Here is a 17,765-nt window from a genome sequence, read left to right as displayed (position 1 = left end):
TTATTATTTCATTCACATGTATTTTGTATGACCTTATTATTTCATTCACATGTATTATGTATGACCTTATTTATTGTTTTATACACATGTATTATGTATGATCTTATTTATTATTTCATTCACCTGTATTATGTATGACCTTATTTATCATTTCATTCACATGTATTATGTATGACCTTATTATTTCATTCACATGTATTATGTATGACCTTATTTATTATTTCATTCACATGTATTATGTATGACCTTATTATTTCATTCACATGTATTATGTATGACCTTATTTATTATTTCATTCACATGTATTATGTATGACCTTATTATTTAATTCACATGTATTATGTATGACCTTATTTATTATTTCATACACATGTATTATGTATGACCTTATTTATTATTTAATTCACATTTACTATGTATGACCTTATTTATTATTTCATTCACATTTACTATGTATGACCTTATTTATTATTTCATTCACATTTATTATGTATGACCTTATTTATTATTTATTGTTATTTATAACCTGTTGTACTTGTTTGAAAAGATGCCCAAAGTAATGTAAAATGTTGCACACCACATACCTTAAGCTGGTCAAAGCTTTTGACACAATCCCCAACTCGTATTGTAGAAAAGCTAAATAAACTGTGAATAAACCCCTGTGTAACCCAGTGGATTTCCAACTATCTCAGAGATGGGATGCAGGACATCAAAACTCGAAAAGCTACCTCCACAAAGAGACTAGTCACCGGTGGAGTTCCCCAGGATTCAGTGCTAAGACCTCCATTTGGTATCTTCTTTTCTTAAATAAAAGCTAATAACAAAACTCTCTGTCTGACTTTGCTTGCAGATGACTGCAAGCTAGGAGCAGCCATTGAATCCCAAATTGACTTAGCCATCCTTCAGAAAGGTTTGTCCCAAATAACTTGTGTTCACTGATGTAAGAAAATCTTTCTATATTTTGTAGTTTATAAACAAAGGGATTGTGTATAGATCTACAGAAGTAATTTGTCCTCATTTACTCAGCCTTCATTAAGCCAGTCATTGAGTATAATGCTCCTTTGGCATGTAACTCTGCAGACATATGTGACGACTGAAACACCTACAAATATACCTTACTGAAAAGATGCAAGGCCTCAACAATAAGTTTTACATGGACTGACTCAAATCCTGTCTCTGTACTTGGTATCCTACACATTTCTAAGAGGTGACTTGTGTCTAGCATACAACAATCCTCTTACCAATACTGATGGACTTGTTGGATATTCCCAAGTTAAATTAAACCAGAAATACTCAGTCTAGGGATATAAACCACTTTTGCAACATCAACAGAACAGGGAACAGGTATATCTTGTGGAGGATACCACTGTTCTGGAACAGACACCACATCTACCTAAGACAAAGCTCATCCTTCTCCATATTCAAGTGCAACTTGGATCTTCGGTTGCTAATAGAAAGTTTACCCCAGGGTTACCTCCTGTACTACTAATGGACAGAGACAGCAACCAAATGCTTTATCCCATGCATGGATCCTCTCAAATTATTTGTGGTATGATCTCAGTTATTCTCATTGGAGTAATATATAATAATCAACCATGGGATGAGCAAGGCCTCAAGGGCATCTAGCCTACTACTTACCTATGAACCGATGGCATAACAGCAGAGTTCCAAATACTAAGAGTACAAACTGAAATATATTCTCTGCATACCAGAAAATATATGATATAATTTGATTTGAGATTATGAGCTGCTACAAAGGAAATTTGTACCAATCATATCTGAAGCAATAATAAAATTGTATCATTTGATTAAATTCTAAATGCATAGATTGAATTGATTTATCTGTGTAGTTATTCATGCATTTGTTTATATGTTTATTTATTTAGTTAGTTATTGCTTTCTCCCCTGGTTGCCATCAGGTATCCCTCATGCTATGTACTACTGGCTCACGCATCCTGAAAGCAGTATAGTCTCTTTGTCCTTGCTGAGGATGAGGTATAAAGACATCTCCCACTTTTGAAGACGTGTCCCACCAATGCTACTGCCTTCCTGAAGGCAAGCACCTCCAGCGACTTGCAGTATCCACAATATATTCTATCTGGAGTTCATGTTCTATATGTCTGCTGCTTAGCCCACCTCTAGATAACGTTAAGAAGACATGTCTTCATTGTTGTCCTCATTTTCACGGCTAGTTCCTCCAGACCCTGAGTCGCTGATAGAATCTGAGTCATCTAGGGCATTGTCAGGGCCTTATCCCTCTATGCTAACAGAATGGGCTAAAGGGCACAGATTCAATATTTAATGGGAAGCACATTACCAACATGTACAAAGAGAACACTATAACTCAATAGGCTGAACTAAAGGACTTTCTGCCAGACTTGTAAGAATGCTCTGTTTCTCTTTCTGGTTATTGGAAAGATGATCTCAGTGAAACTGGATAGTGATGATATGGTTACAGAGGCTTTGTGAAGGAAATAAAGAGAAAAACACTAAGTAAAAAGGTAAATGAGGGAATGCATTCATTTATTTATTTAAATTTGTTAACTGGTAGAATGCTGACCAAAAAAAAATGACCAGTTTCAATCTCAGCATGGGAAAGTATTAATTTAAGGCATTTACAGATATATATTGCAACAAGTAAAGTATGTATAATTGCACAGTTGTTGATAATGTACAGGAATTATTTACAACAACAGAAAAAAGCATACATATATGCAGTTTTTGCAGAGTCACAGAGACAGGTAAGCAGGTTTATAAAACATGCATTGCACTGTTGCATACAGTTACAGACAAATTAATGTATCATTGAACCAAGGGTTGTATAGATGGCAGCAATTGCTTAAAATACAGACCTAGAGTTTAAAGTGCGTTAGCAGTGTATTGGTATGACAAACATTTTTAAGTATGGAGGGGTTGGAATTGCCTGAGTAAAGGGAAGTTTATAGCTTGGTCAGCTTGAAGTATTACACTGTCAATTTAACATTTTAAGAAAATGCATCTTCAGCTGCAAGTCAATTTTGCATACGAAAATATGTCTTTAAAGGAAGTTGGAATGGATTTCCATATTTTAGGATATAGTACAGAGAAGCAGTGATTAATGCATTAGAGATTGGATGTTCTGCATATACCCCAAGAAACTATAATTTTAGGTGATTTCAATATTGACTGGCAATCCAGTTCTGGCAACCATCCAACCCATCACGTAAACCTTCATGGCTTCACCCAACTAGTCCAGACGCCAACCAGGATAAATAAAAACTCCAGCAAGCACACTACCCTGGGCTGGATACTAGTCAGTAAGAACCCCCAGTCATATATAACAGGCTGCTTATCAGATAGCCTCAGTGATCTCTCCCCAACATTCCTACTCAACAAATACCTATACTAAGCTAAACCTGTCATCTACTGTCAAATACATAAAAAACTAAACTTTAACCCACTCACATTCATCTCATCCCTCAAAGAATGCAATTGGGATCCTCTAAAGTACCTCAGTCTTGATGACACAGTTGAATTTTTTAATACTACCTTCCTGAGCATCCTTAATTACCATGCCCCCATAAGACGTTCCAGAACCAAAGCACAACCCTCCCCATGGCTACAGAAAACCACCAAGTCAGAAAGGAAAAACAGGGATAAAGCCTGGGAGCACTGGCGCAAAACCAAAACCCCCTCAACTAGACAGAAATTCCTAGAACTACACAATAGAGTCAAAAAAGCTAATAAAACAGAACAAATTCCAATACTAGCAGTCTGCCCTAGACTCCTCCCAACACAGCCCCAAACAATTCTGGTCCTCCATAAACTCCATCCTCCACACAGGTAAAGTCAGTAACCCTCCTCCTAACATCCCTCACTCCTCCGAAAATATTGCTACCTCATTCAACACACACTTCACACAAACCATAGTATCACTAGCTAAACAACACAACCCCCCTCCCCTCCAACCCACACCTTCAACTAGTAATCTCCCCACTGCCTTCTCTTTTTCTCCTGTAACTACCTCCAACATAAAAAAAACTCTTAACTAAACTTAAGCCTACCAAATTAGCAGCAGACAACCTGCCAAGTGAATACCTACAAATCGCAACTGATGCTTTGGCCTACCCAGTATCCATCTTGATTAACAAATCTCTGTCAGAAAGTTACGTTCCCACACTGTGGAAAGTATCACGTATAATTCCCCTCCATAAAGGCGACCCCTCCACAGAACTAACCAATTACCATCCCATAGCTATTCTCTCTCCACTCTCCAAAATACTAGAGAGATGCATGCACTCTCAGGTCTCAGACTACCTCCTTACTAAAAACCTCCTTTCCAATACTCAGCATGGTTTCCGACCAAACCATAGCACCACCACTGCCTTACTCTCCTTTACTAACACTATCCTCCAGCATAGAAACAATGGCTATCTCTCCTCTGCTACTTTCCTAGAACTATCTAAAGCATTTGACATGGTCCCACACAAACAACTCATCTCTGTCCTCAATAACCTATCTTTCTCTCAATCAGTCACCAACTGGTTTCAGAGTTACCTGTCTGACCACCAACAATCCATTGTATGGCAGAATTACATATCTCCCCAACTACCTGTCTCCATAGGGGTTCCCCAAGGATCCATCCTTGGACCCCTACTCTTCTCTGTTTTCACCAATAATCTAGCCTCTGCCACCAAACATGGCACACTCATACAATACGCAGATGACTCAACCATCATCTTCAAAACCCAGTCCCTACCCAAACTGCAAAAAGTCACACAGGAAGCCTTTTCCTCTGTTAAAATCTGGTTATCTGATGCCAAATTAATACTCAACCCAAACAAAACTAAATTACTCATCTTCCAATCCACCAAACAGACTCAAAACAGCTCTCACTTTAACATCACAGCAAAAGACAACACCACTATATACCCAACAGAACACACCAAATTGCTAGGAGTGAAAATAGATAATAAACTAAAATTTGACATTGACATATCCATAACCATAAAAAAAGTCCACAAAAAACTAGGAGCGTTATACAGAAATAAGCAACTTCTCACCAAAGCAGCAAAGATTTCAGTAGCAAATTCCCACCTTATCTCCACCCTACTTTATGCCTCTCCAATATATATCAACCTAAGGCAATGCGATTTAAACAAGCTAGAGACCTGCTACAACAAAATCGCCAAATTCGCCACAGGGGCATCCTACCGTAGTCACCACTGTCTCTCACTTGCTGAACTGGGCTGGCTTGAAGTCCCTCACCTCCTTCAATTGTATCAACTCTTACTCGCCCACAAACTGGTAAACCATCCACTAAATGTCCCATCCCTCCAGAATCTACTCCAACCCTATTGCACCACCAGACCACTAAGATCCAGCAACAAAAATCACTTGCAGATCACTAAAGCCAATAACTCTGCTGGTGAAGCACTATTTTCTTGTACCATAGCCAAATTATGGAACTCCCTCCCACCCACAATTACCTCCGTACCATCATGCACCCACTTCAAAACTTTACTAAAAGTGCACCTAAAAACATGCTGGCTATGCCATTGCAACTCCCACTCTAATATCACCCACCCCATCCAACCACTATCTTTCATTCCACCCCACTAACTACCTTGAGTATAACAAGCTCAGATGCTCATAAGCCTAGTACTTATTATACAGCAGGAACTTCTTATTGTAACATTTGTTAATGTCTGTTATGTACTTCGCAGATAAAAATTCTAGTTGTCTACTGATGTACTATGTTCTTCATCAGTAAATATGTTTGTAATTAATTGCTATGTTAATCCAATTGTTAATCGCTATGTAATCCAATGCAACTACTGTCTGTTAATTTTAACTGTGGTGCTTTTCTCCCCGGGCCTCCGCTGAAAATGGACCAACGTCCAGTCGGACACTCCCGGTCAACAAATGTAAATAAGTAAATAAATAAATAAATAAAATACCAAACAGTTGGTTAATGATAGTTATAAAACTACATGCCAAATTAAAAGATTTATAAAGTCCAGGAAATCAGAAGTGATCAAATCATTGTTTGCAAGTTACATCAGACTCAAATTAGAGTATGGAACAACAGTACTGAAACATTATAAGAAAACTAGCTTCAATAAATTAGAAGAGTATAATTGAAATATACCAAGGGCATCCATGAATGTGAACATTTAAGTCATTATGAAATATTAAATTATCTGAATTTATATGGTGTTTGATATAGATATGTAAGAGAGAACTTATTCAGCTATAAAGGGCAATAAAACTCATTTGGGATTATGAAAGACTAATAGAGTATCATCAGATAACTGGGTAGGAGATTATATAGGAATGGGAGATGTATAATTTCTTCTCTAACAGAGTAGTTGACGCATGGAACAGGCTACTACATCATGTTAAAGCAGCCATTACATTTGATAATTTTAAGAACAACTTGCATATTTATTATGAGAATTGTTGTTTTCATATATTGGTAGGCTAGAAGAACACTGTTGCCTACCTCAGATACTGGTATGTATGTAGGTATGTATTGGGGGAATCATTGGAATGGCATCTAAGAAAGTTTGTAATTATTCTGGGAAAGCTCTAGAAGAAAGTTGTGGGTAAAGGTCAAATGACAAAATTGTAAATGAAGGTCATGAGTAGATCAAATTGTTCCTTTATGGATTGCTAGTTACATACAAGAAAGAGGAACAGTGGTGCTGAACTTCATGGTACAATGAAGAAATATGCAAATTCTGTCTGATAAAATTTGGAGCACCTAAAATATTATTTTCAGCAGCAATGACTAGCAGTGGGAGCCTATAGTTTAGTTGATCTTGAAGAAAACCTTTTCTTGTGGTGAGGAATCTGGATGCTTTTTTGAAACAGAAGAATGTTTGACATCTTGATTTTTAGATGGTAAATGTGGGTATACATGGAAAGGGAGGACGTTCAAGAAATTCCCTCAGTATCTAAAGCAGGGAAAGACTACCTGTTATACTTATTTTATGATAGTCGTTATCTGAAATTACACAATGCTTTAAGCCTATCTTGTACACCAATGAACATTCTCCCTTCCATTATATAATTATCTGTTAATCACTCTTGGAGATCACAAAGATCCTGTTTTATTGTTTGGTAAAAGGCACAGAATGTACAGATTAATGATGGTGTTATTATAGTGGGTGCATGAGAGGAGAGAGTTAATAAATAAACTAAAAAAGAGGACCAGGGGGACACTTGTTTGAGTCTCCAGATGCAGGCAAAGGAGGGGAGATTTGGTGCCTATCTTGACTCTGACTGATTTGTGGAGAATAAACAATTAAGTACAAGGTAAAGGTTGATTATATCAAAACATCTGTCAAGTTAATAAAAGAGCATTTGTGAGTAAGCCATTTTCTGTCATTGTGAGGATGGAGTCTGTGAGAGACAAGGCAGCAGTCTGGCCTTAACTTTTAAGACTCCTTGCTAATGTATGGAAAGACTGTTGCGCTCTACAGACAATCAAAGACTGAATAACAGATAGAATTTCGATGTAATTTGCCCAGAGAAAAGCTAGACAATAATCTGTAATCAGTAGTGTTTGTTGAAAGGTTACATTTAGGATGTGGATGGAAAACATTTCCATTTTATTTATTCATTTATTTATTTGTTTGACATTTGTTTACCAGGGTGGTCCAACTGGGTCTACAGAGCACAGTTTTAGCGGAGGCCTGGGGAGAAATACTCTATATACAGTGCAAAACAAATACATTATAGTCCAAAAACAATACAAGGGACATGAGGAATACTATACAAAAATAATTAATAATAATGAATTAATAATAATTATTAATAATAATTTCCATATTAATGGAATGGTACACTGGTGTAGGGAAAGGTAATAAATGTCACCAAAGTACAAGAGGTAAAATATTTGCGCAGTTTTAATATCCAAAGAAATAGCCTAAAGCTGTGTGGCTTATCATGGCCATGCAGACTGCATAACAGTTTTCTTTTTTCCTTAAAGAAATGTATTTTAGTTGAAATGGAAAAAGTAATGGATCAAAGCTAGAGGATGGGCTATAAGGGATGGGATGCTAGAGATTAGAGGAGTCACTGTAATTAGTCTTTAGAGGCTTCAAAGAGAAGTGGCATATAAATATGGAAGGGTTTTGTTTTTTCCTCGCACTTTGTTAACTTCAGACCAGAATTTTCTGTGCATTATAGGTTCATAATTCTATACTAAGCTTAGAGCTGAAGAGTCATAGAAAAGCTTAGTCACATCATCTTTGTAATAATAAAGCTGGATTATTTCACTATGATTGGGAGACCATTGACATGAATTTATGATCACCTATCTAATGATCAAATTTTGCTTTAAAAGTTTTCATGGATGTATGGAGGTTGTATGTATTGATATGGAGGTTGCCTGTTCTAAATGTGGGGGATGTGCTGAATAAGAAACATATTGCACCAAAAGTGTTGTTGATTTTATAATTGAAGATTGTTTTTGGAGTTGGTATTAGTTAAGCAGTTTAATCAATGAAAATGAAACAGCTCAGAAAGTCAGAGGTCCTTCATAACACAAAATGCTAGGCAAAGGTCACTTTTCAGAGTTTGTTAGAGACTGAGTAGACGAATGGTGAGTTTACCTGTCAAGGTAGCTTAAATGTCTTAAAACAGATACTTTTCTTATTAGGAATCATTGACACCTTTTAAGATGTACAAGATAATTAGAGAGGTACATTGAAGGGGCCATTGCTTTTGATAATGGTTCTGATGAGGGAGGAATAAAGGGAGACAGGACCATTCTTGGACCAAGAATAGGTACAATAACAGATAGGCTGAGTAGGGCAAAATACTTTCTGTCATAGTGACAGAAAGAGAACTCATTGTCAATGTGAATAAACAGGCCTCTAATAATGTGGCCTATTTTAGAGAGAATCCCAGCAATATAATATAAGGAAGGTAACTATGCTACACTTTGGAGCTGTTATGGCGAGTTTATGGTTATGACATCAAGTATAGTCTGATCATAGGCATTGCTTAAAAATATCATTATATGAGCTGCCAATGCCACCCAATTTGAACTTATGTGTAAATGTGGATAGCACAACTGATTTTAACTGTGAAAAGTAAATGCTAAATGAAAGAACACAGTTCTGAACCTTGTGATATACCAGTAGAAATATTTGTATAGGATCATCCATCTTGTGGTATAACTCATTTACCTGATCTCTCTGAGTTGGGAAGCACTCCAGGGATCTCAGAGTATGGTTGTTCATTGGCCAGAGGGCATAGGAGTCAGCTTTCAAATTTTTTTTTTGAGCTATAAATTAGGTGCATTTGCCCTGCTCTATTCTCACTTCTACATATATCTGCAATGATTTTCAAGTGTTTCAACTACATCCAGAGTCATCCTAGCTGAGAGCTGAGAAAATAATATGTCTTGATTTTCTATACTTGTATTTGCTCTATACATTGATTGCTACAGTTTTGGAGCATTTTGATAGCAGCTATTGAATTTTCTGGCAAAAAAAAATATATAATTTCTTTGTTTGGTGGCATTTCTTGTTCTGTTTTCTTCCAGATTGCCTTGCAGAAGGTCAAATTCCCAAGGGCTTAGTTATTTGGTAGTTGCTGCTGTTTAATCTGAACTTGAGAGCTACTTTTGCTGTGCTTTTACATTTGGAAATTCAAGGATAACTGATCTTGTGGTAGAAGGTATTTTCCTGGTATCTTTGAGTTGGGAAGTACTCCAGGGAGCGCAAAGTGTATTTATTGACAAAAGGGCAGAGGAATCAGATTTCACACTATTTATCTCTACTGTACATTAGGTGCAATTTTAATTTTAACAATGTGCCCGCTTCCATAGAACTTATCAATACTTTTCAAGAGTTTCATCTTCATCCAGAGCCATACAGGCTGAGATAAGAATGCTTTCTTGATTTACTATACTTGTATTTGCATTTGTTTTATACAGGGATAGCTACTGTTTTGAGCATTATCGAAAGGAATTATTGAATTTAGTATCAAAGAAAATCATCATTTCTATTTGTTGACATTTCTAGTTCTGCTGGTTTCAAAATTGCCTTACTGAAGGGCAAATTAGCCAGAGACTTAGTTGCTTGGAAGTTGTTGATGTTTAATCTGTACTTGTAAGCTACTTTTGATGTGCTTTTTCATTAGGAAAATCCAAGATAATCCATCATTTGGCAGAAGATAATTCCCTGGTCTCTCTGAGAGAGGGAGGCACTCCAGGGAGCTCAGTGTCATATTGTTTATTGGTTAGAGGGTGGAGAAGTCGGGTTCTCAAGCTTTTTCCTCTCTGCTATAAATTTGGCATGTTTGCACAGTCTATGCTTGCTTTCATAGAGCTCAGCAGCACTTTTCAAGTCTTTTTAACTGCATCCAGAGCCATCCATGCTGAGATAAGAACATTTTCTTGATTTACTGCACTTGTATTTGTTTTATTTGGGTATCACTAATGTCTGTGATCATTTTGGAAAGCAATTACTGAATCATATGGCAAAAAAATCATGATTTCTGTGTTTGTTGTCTTTCCAAGTTCTGTTTGCTTTCAAATTACTTTGCAGCAGTATAAATTAGGCAGGGATGTAGATGTCTGGTAGTTATTGCGGTTTAATCTGCACTTGAGAGCTACTTATGCTATGCATTTACATTCAGAAAATCCAGGATTGTCCATCTTGTGGCTGAAGGTGTTTACTGTGTTTTTGACTTGGATTTCATGGAGTTCAAGTAGTAATACTTTATTGTCCAAAAGGCATAGGAGTCAGTTTTGAAACTTTTTTCTCCTCTATATTAAGTGTATTTAAACATATTTATACTCACTTCCACAATTGTTCCAACTGCATCCAGAGCTATTAGGGCCAAGATCAGAAAATGTTCCATTTTCTGCACTTGCATTTTCTTTATACTGTGATTGCCACTCTTTTTTACCATTTTGAAAGCAAGTATTGAATTTTGTGATAAAAAATCATCATTTCTCTGTTTGCTGGATTCCCTAGTTCTATTTCCTTCCAAATTGTCTTGCACAATGCTTGAATCAGGCAGGGAGATATTTTTTGGTAGTTGTTTAGTCTACACTTGGGAACAGCTTTTGCTGTTCTTTTACATTAGGAAATTCCAGGATCATCCATCCTGTGACAGAAGGTGTTTACCTGGCCTCACCGAGCCAGGAAGTACTCCATGGACTTTAAAGTGTAATTGTTTATTGCCCAAAGGGCATAGGAGTCATTTTTCAAGCTTTTTTTATCTGTTATTAATTAGGTTAAGTTTTGACTCTGTACTCACTTCTACAGAGCTCAGAGATATTATTTAAGTGTATCACCTACATCCAGAGCCAGAGTCATCTAGGTTGACAGACAAATATTGTCTTGATTGTCTAAACACACTGTTCAAACTCAGACTCTCCACAGGCTAAGCACCCATTAGTGGTGCACAGCAACGGTTATTCCACTCCACAAAGGTGGAGCCACAACAGACACTAAGAACTATCGCCCTATAAGCCTGACTAGCTTGGTCTGCAAGGCTATGAAGTACATCATCATCATGGAACTCATTAACAGAGACATTGGGAACCTCCAAACACTAGATCCTACCCAGTTTGGCTTTGTTAAGGGCAGATCATGCCTCCTAAACCTGGTGGACTTCTTTGAGACAGTTACCAAGGCTATAGATGAGGGAAAGGTGGTACACACAGCCTACCTAGACCTTGCTAAGGCCTTTGACACCATTCCCCATTCTGGTATTATAGACAAGCTCACCAGCATGAACATAAACCTCTACATCACAAGATGGGTTGCAAACTGGCTCACGGACAGAACCCACACGGTGAGAGTTGTGGGAGCTAGGTCCGACTCTAAACCGGTTACAAATGGTGTTCCCCAGGACTCAGTCCTAGGACCCCTCCTGTTCAGCGTATACTTCTCAGAGGCACAGGCAAGCACAGGAGGACTATGGCTGACCAAGTTTGCAGACGACTGCAAACTAGAGGCTATAATTGACTCTCCGGCTGGCACAGACATCCTCCAAAAGGGTTTCACTGAGACAGATACCTGGTGTCAAAATCATGGCCTTAAGCTAAATGCCAAAAAGTGCATAGTCATCCCCTTTGGAAAAAACAAAGTACCCACAAACTACCATATAGGTGGTAGTCCCTTAAATACAGAAGACGTAATAAGGGATCTGGGGATCCAAGTAGATAGTAATCTCACCTTTGATAATCACATTGCCAAAGTGGTTAGAAAATCCTTCTATGTGGCCCACCTAATCACAAAAGGGTTTGCATCCAGATCAAAATAGGTCATTGTGTCCCTCTACTCATCACTCATCAGACCCATCTTAGAGTAAAAGGCCCATTTAGGATGTACCTTACAAAACACCTGCAACAGCTGGAAAGACCACAGAAGTACTTCACCAAGAGGAATGTCCTCAAACAGATGTCCTATGCAGCTCGACTGAAGAAACTCCAGCTGTACTCAGTTACATACCGCCTACTCAGTGGTGATCTCTGTCTGACATACAAGGCCATGTCCAACCCAGAATTGATGGACATGCTCCACCTAAAGAAAACCTTATCCCCTTGAGCCATATGCTCTAGGGATCTAAACCTCACCACAACAATAACTAGGACATGCAGGAGGGGCAGATTCCTGTCCCAGAGACTTCCCATGCTTTGGAACAAGATCCCAATCTACATTAGGCAGAGCTCTTCACCAACACTCTTCAAAAGAAACCTTGATGAGTGGATGGGAAACAGAAAGTTTACCTCGGGGATTACTTCAGTGGCTCTGCTGGACATAGGCACAGGGAACTAATCTAAGGGGGCAGTGAAAGCCAACACATTCTGGCTAGACTTATAAATGCCTTCGAGCAGATAGCCTAGTACCCACCTATGAACCTATGATTTCCAGCACTTGGTTTTACTTTATACAGTGATTGCTACTTTTTTGTATTTTCTAAAAACAATTATTGAATTTTGTGGCAAAAAGCATCACTTATCTCCTTGTTGACTTTTCTAGTTGTGCTTGCTTCAAAATTGCCTTGTAGAAGGGTACATTAGTCAGGGACTTAGTTGTTTGGTAGCTTTTGTTTAATCTGCCCTTAAGAACTACTTTTGCTATACTTTTACGTTAGGAAATTCCAGGATTGTCCATCTTGTGGCCAAGGTGTTTAACCGGTTTCTGGTTTCTCTGAGTTGAAAAGTACTCCAAAGGACTCAAAGTATTGTTGTTTATTGGCCAGTGAGGATAGGAGTCATATTTCAAACTTTTTTCTCTGCAATAATGTAAGTGAACTTGTGTAGCTCTGTGATCACTCCCATGAAGCTCAGCAACACATTTTAAGTGTTTCATCTGTCCCAAGAGCCAGTCATGCTGAAATAAGAATACTTTCTTGATTTACTGCACTTGTATTTGCATTATCAGTGATGTCTACTGTTTCTTAAGAGTTTTTGAAAGCATTTATTGAATTTTGGGGCAAAAAAATTATCATTCCTCTGTTTGTTGCCTTTCCTGGTTCTGTTTGCTTCCAAATTGGCTTGCAGAAGGTTGATTTAGCCATAGACTTAGTTATTTTGAAGTCGTTGCTTAATCTACACTTGACAGCTACTTTTGCTTTGCTGTTAGATTAGCAAATTCCAGGATCATCCATCTTGTGGCAGAAGGTGTTTACCTGGTCTCCCTGAGATGGGAAGCACCCAAGGGAGCTGAAAGTCTTGGTGTTTATTGTCCAGATAGGAGTCAGTCTTTCATGTTTTGTTTCTCTGCTATAAATTTGGTACTTTTGCAAAGCTCTGTCCTTACTTCTGCAGAGATCAGCAGCACTTTTCCAGTGTTTTAGCTGCACCCATTGTCAACAAGGCTGAGATAAGAATATTTTCTTGATTTACTGCACTTGTATTTATTGCCTTTTCTAGTCCTGTTTGGTTCTAAATCACCTTACAGAAGGGTGAATTAGCCATGGACTTTATTTTGTAGTTGTTATTGTTCTATCTGTACTTGAGAACTACTTTTGCTGTGCTTTTACTATTAGGAAATTTAAAGATCATCCATCTTGAGGTAGAAGGTGTTTACTTGGACTTTCTAAGCTGGAACTCATTCCATGGAGCTCAAAGACTTGTTTTTTAGTGGCCAGAGGGCAGACGAGTCAGTTTGAACTGTTTTTTCTTCTATAAATTAGGTTAATTTAAAAGGGTCTGTGCTCACTCCCACAGAGTTCAGACATGCTTTTTAATTGCTTCAAACTGCATCCAGAGCCATCCAGGCTGAGAATAAAAAAATCTTGATTTTCTGCACTTGTATTTTCTTTATGGTATGATTGCTACTGTTTTTAAGAATTTTTGACAGCAATTATTGAATTTTGCAGCAAAAAATGTAATTTCTCTTTTAGCTTTTCTAGTTCTGTTGGCTAGATGGAATATGGATATGAAATGTTCAAATGTCTCATTGTTCAACTTCGTAGATTTGGGCATCCTGAGACAATGTAACAATTGCCTCTTGTTCTCAGACAACTACTTAGCCATTAAAGAAAATACCATAGAATGTGGGGCAAAAATCTTGCTTGCGAATGAGGTTATCAAGGACACACACGCTGCACCCTTACACATATTTATTACACACACACACACACACACACACACACACACACACACACACACACGCGTGCGCACACACACGCACACACACACACACACACTTTGTCTAATGCTGAGACACTTAAAAGAACCCTTCCAAGCCACCTAATGGCAACAATGCTCCTGAGCAATCACTAAAACACACACCAAAAGCAACAACAAACATGTCCCATAAGCCTATACCCTATGGTCCCCCAAGATCAAAACCCAAAAGGCAAGCATACACATCACTTAATACTCTTATCATTATGGACTCCATTGTGTAATGCACAGATGCCCCAGTTGTTACTTGCTAGTCAAGGGACAGTTAATGGTTAATTGCCTATCTGGAGACAGAATATGCAAAATCATGCACTCATTCAAGCCATTGCACATCATGTACCAATGCTATTCCATCATAGTCCATGAGGGTGTAAATGAGTTGAGATGTACCATACTGGGCTATATAAAACAAACATTATGGATCTGTGGAAATATGTGTTAGAGACAGGTTCAAGCCTTGCACTGAGCAGCATTCTACCTTCACCAAGGAAGAACATAAAGTTATTGCTTTTAATAACTGGCTTAGTTTCTGGAGTCAATCCAGGGGGATCCAGTATCTGTCAGCATGGGAGGACATGTTCAATGGACCACGTTGCTTTGCCAAGGATGGGATGCACCTATCCCCCTCTAAGCTTCCAGATACTGGTGAAAACACTATCTACCTCTGAAATCCTTTTTTAGGCAATGCCAAAATGACAAAACTCCTAACATAAGGAAAAAGACTCAAAGCAGCCTTAATGTGTTACTGCTGAAAGCTAGGAGCTTAAACAAAAACTTCACACTGTTCAGCCCCTCCTCACTCTGGAAAATGTTGACATCTGTGCCATTACCAAAACTTGGTTTAAAGCCATAGAAAGTACTCTGGCAATGCAAAACTACAGTGCCTTCCCACATCTAGACCAATAACAGAACAGTCTGGGGCCAAAGGTGGAGGTGCCTTGATCTACATTAGCAACAAATATACCTCTAGGTTGGTTAAACAGGATGATACCCTGGAGCTTATCCATGTGCAAGTCACCATAGATAAGGCTTCTCACCATATCCTAGCTAGCTACAGGTCACCATTTATGCACCCAGAGTCTTACATCTTTACCTAAACCTATTAAAGTCACTGACCATACAATCAAATACCCTATTCATAGGTATCTTTAGCTAACCTTCTATATACTAAGAAACTTACACTCTCTCAAACTCACAGATGCAATGCTTCCTGGATTTTATTAACACAAACACCTTGTGCCAGATAGTAAATGTTTCAACCAGATGATCGAACATACAAAATCTGGTATTCACCAACATGGGAGAGCATTGCAGCCCTCCCTGTGTCACATCCTTACTAGTGAGGTTGGATCACAAATCTGTTTCCTTTGAAGTAAAAATCAAACCAGAAAACATAGCTAAACCAGTAACATTCAGGATCTATTCTAAGGCAAACTACTTCCCATTAAGTGACAATTTGTCAAAAGTCACGGCTCTCTCCAACCACAAGATCAGAGGTACCTGTGCAGAATTATTCACAAAGTCTCTACACAGACATGTGAATGGTTGCATAGAGGCTGCTGTAACTACCATATGTAAAGCCAAAACAAGCTCTAACAACTAGCCCCTCTGGTGGAATACTCACCTAAACAAGGTATATAATAAAAGAAAACAATCATCATGGCCAAAATGACAAAAGCAACTCACATAAAGACAAGGTCTAAATAAGTCCAACAAGGCTAACTACTAGGTCAGGATAGTCTTACAGGCTAAGGACAAACACAAGACCTTCTTCAGCTATGTTCAGAATCTTAAAGTAAGAAATGGCAGTGTGCAGAAGTGGTGGTGAATGGTAACACTGTCACAAATCAGGGAGACATATCAAATCTACTGACAGATAAATTCAGCTCAGACTTCGCCTCCAATCCCCCCAACTCCTCCAGGTAAAATCCCCTGTACTATACTTATCCCAGTTATTAGCAGAGTCTGGGTGTTGGCAGTACTCACTAAAGCCAAGAACACCACCTGTATTTGTCCTCACAACATCCCCAGTTGCCTCTGGTCAGACTGTAAACTGGGAGATATTATAGATTCCCTCGACATCAAAATCTTGCAAGAAACTTTAACACAGACAAATGACTGATGTCAAAGCCATGGCTTAAACTTCAGTGCCAAAAGATGCATAATAATGCCCTTTGGAAAACTGTCTAACCAAATAAATTACTCCATTGATAAAACACCACTAATAGTCAGCCCAGTAATTAGGAATCTGGGAACATATGCAGACAGTAATCTGGCCTTTGACCAACATGAAGCTAAGTTAGTAAGAAAAGCATTCTGTATAGCCCAACTTGTAGGAAAGGGTATGGCATGCAGGGTTAAGGAAGTTAAAGTACCACTCTACGCAGCCCTTATCAGACATATCAATGAATGCTATTCCCTTTTGGCATGCACCAAACTAGACACTTACAACAACTGGAATGTCCACAAAGATTTCTCACAAGGAGAATTCAGGGCATGAATGCCCTGTCCTACATGCATTACTTAAAGGCTCTGTGCCTGCATTTATTCTCATATAGCCTGCTGAGAGGGCATCTTTGCTTGCCTTACAGGTCTTATTTAGACCCAAACCTGATAGATCTGTTACACATGCAGAAAACAAACAGCACCAGAAACACTAGATCCAGGGATATGAAGTTTGCTTGTAACATAAATATAATGTGCTGGAGAGTCATATATGTGTCCCAAAGGATCCATGAGCAGAGTTCTTCCCTGACTGTCTTCAAATGAAACCATGACATTTGAATAGGAAATCATAAATTTATCCTGGTGTGGCCCCTGTGTCCCTTATGGATAGAAGTCATTAATAAAAAAAGCATTGCCTTAATATCATCCCCACACAAAATCCCTTATACACCTCCTAGTAATATCCCTTACAGTATAGATGTCCATGATACTCAGGGATAAAATGGGTTTGGGGTGCATGGCTAGGCTTGTAAGGGCCCAAGTGGTAGTTAACCTAGTAACAACCTATGAACCCGAGAGATCCCCCTAGTTGACTTTGAGAGTGCTATCCAATGGATGATGTAAGGGTTAGCACTGAGACTAAAGAGTTTACTTATGATGCCCACACTTGGAA

The sequence above is a fragment of the Protopterus annectens genome, chromosome 10.part0 (genome assembly GCF_019279795.1).
Source record: "Protopterus annectens isolate FY-2018-M chromosome 10.part0, PAN1.0, whole genome shotgun sequence".
Classification (NCBI taxonomy): Eukaryota; Metazoa; Chordata; order Ceratodontiformes; family Protopteridae; genus Protopterus; species Protopterus annectens.
This window is presented reverse-complemented; position numbering follows the sequence as displayed.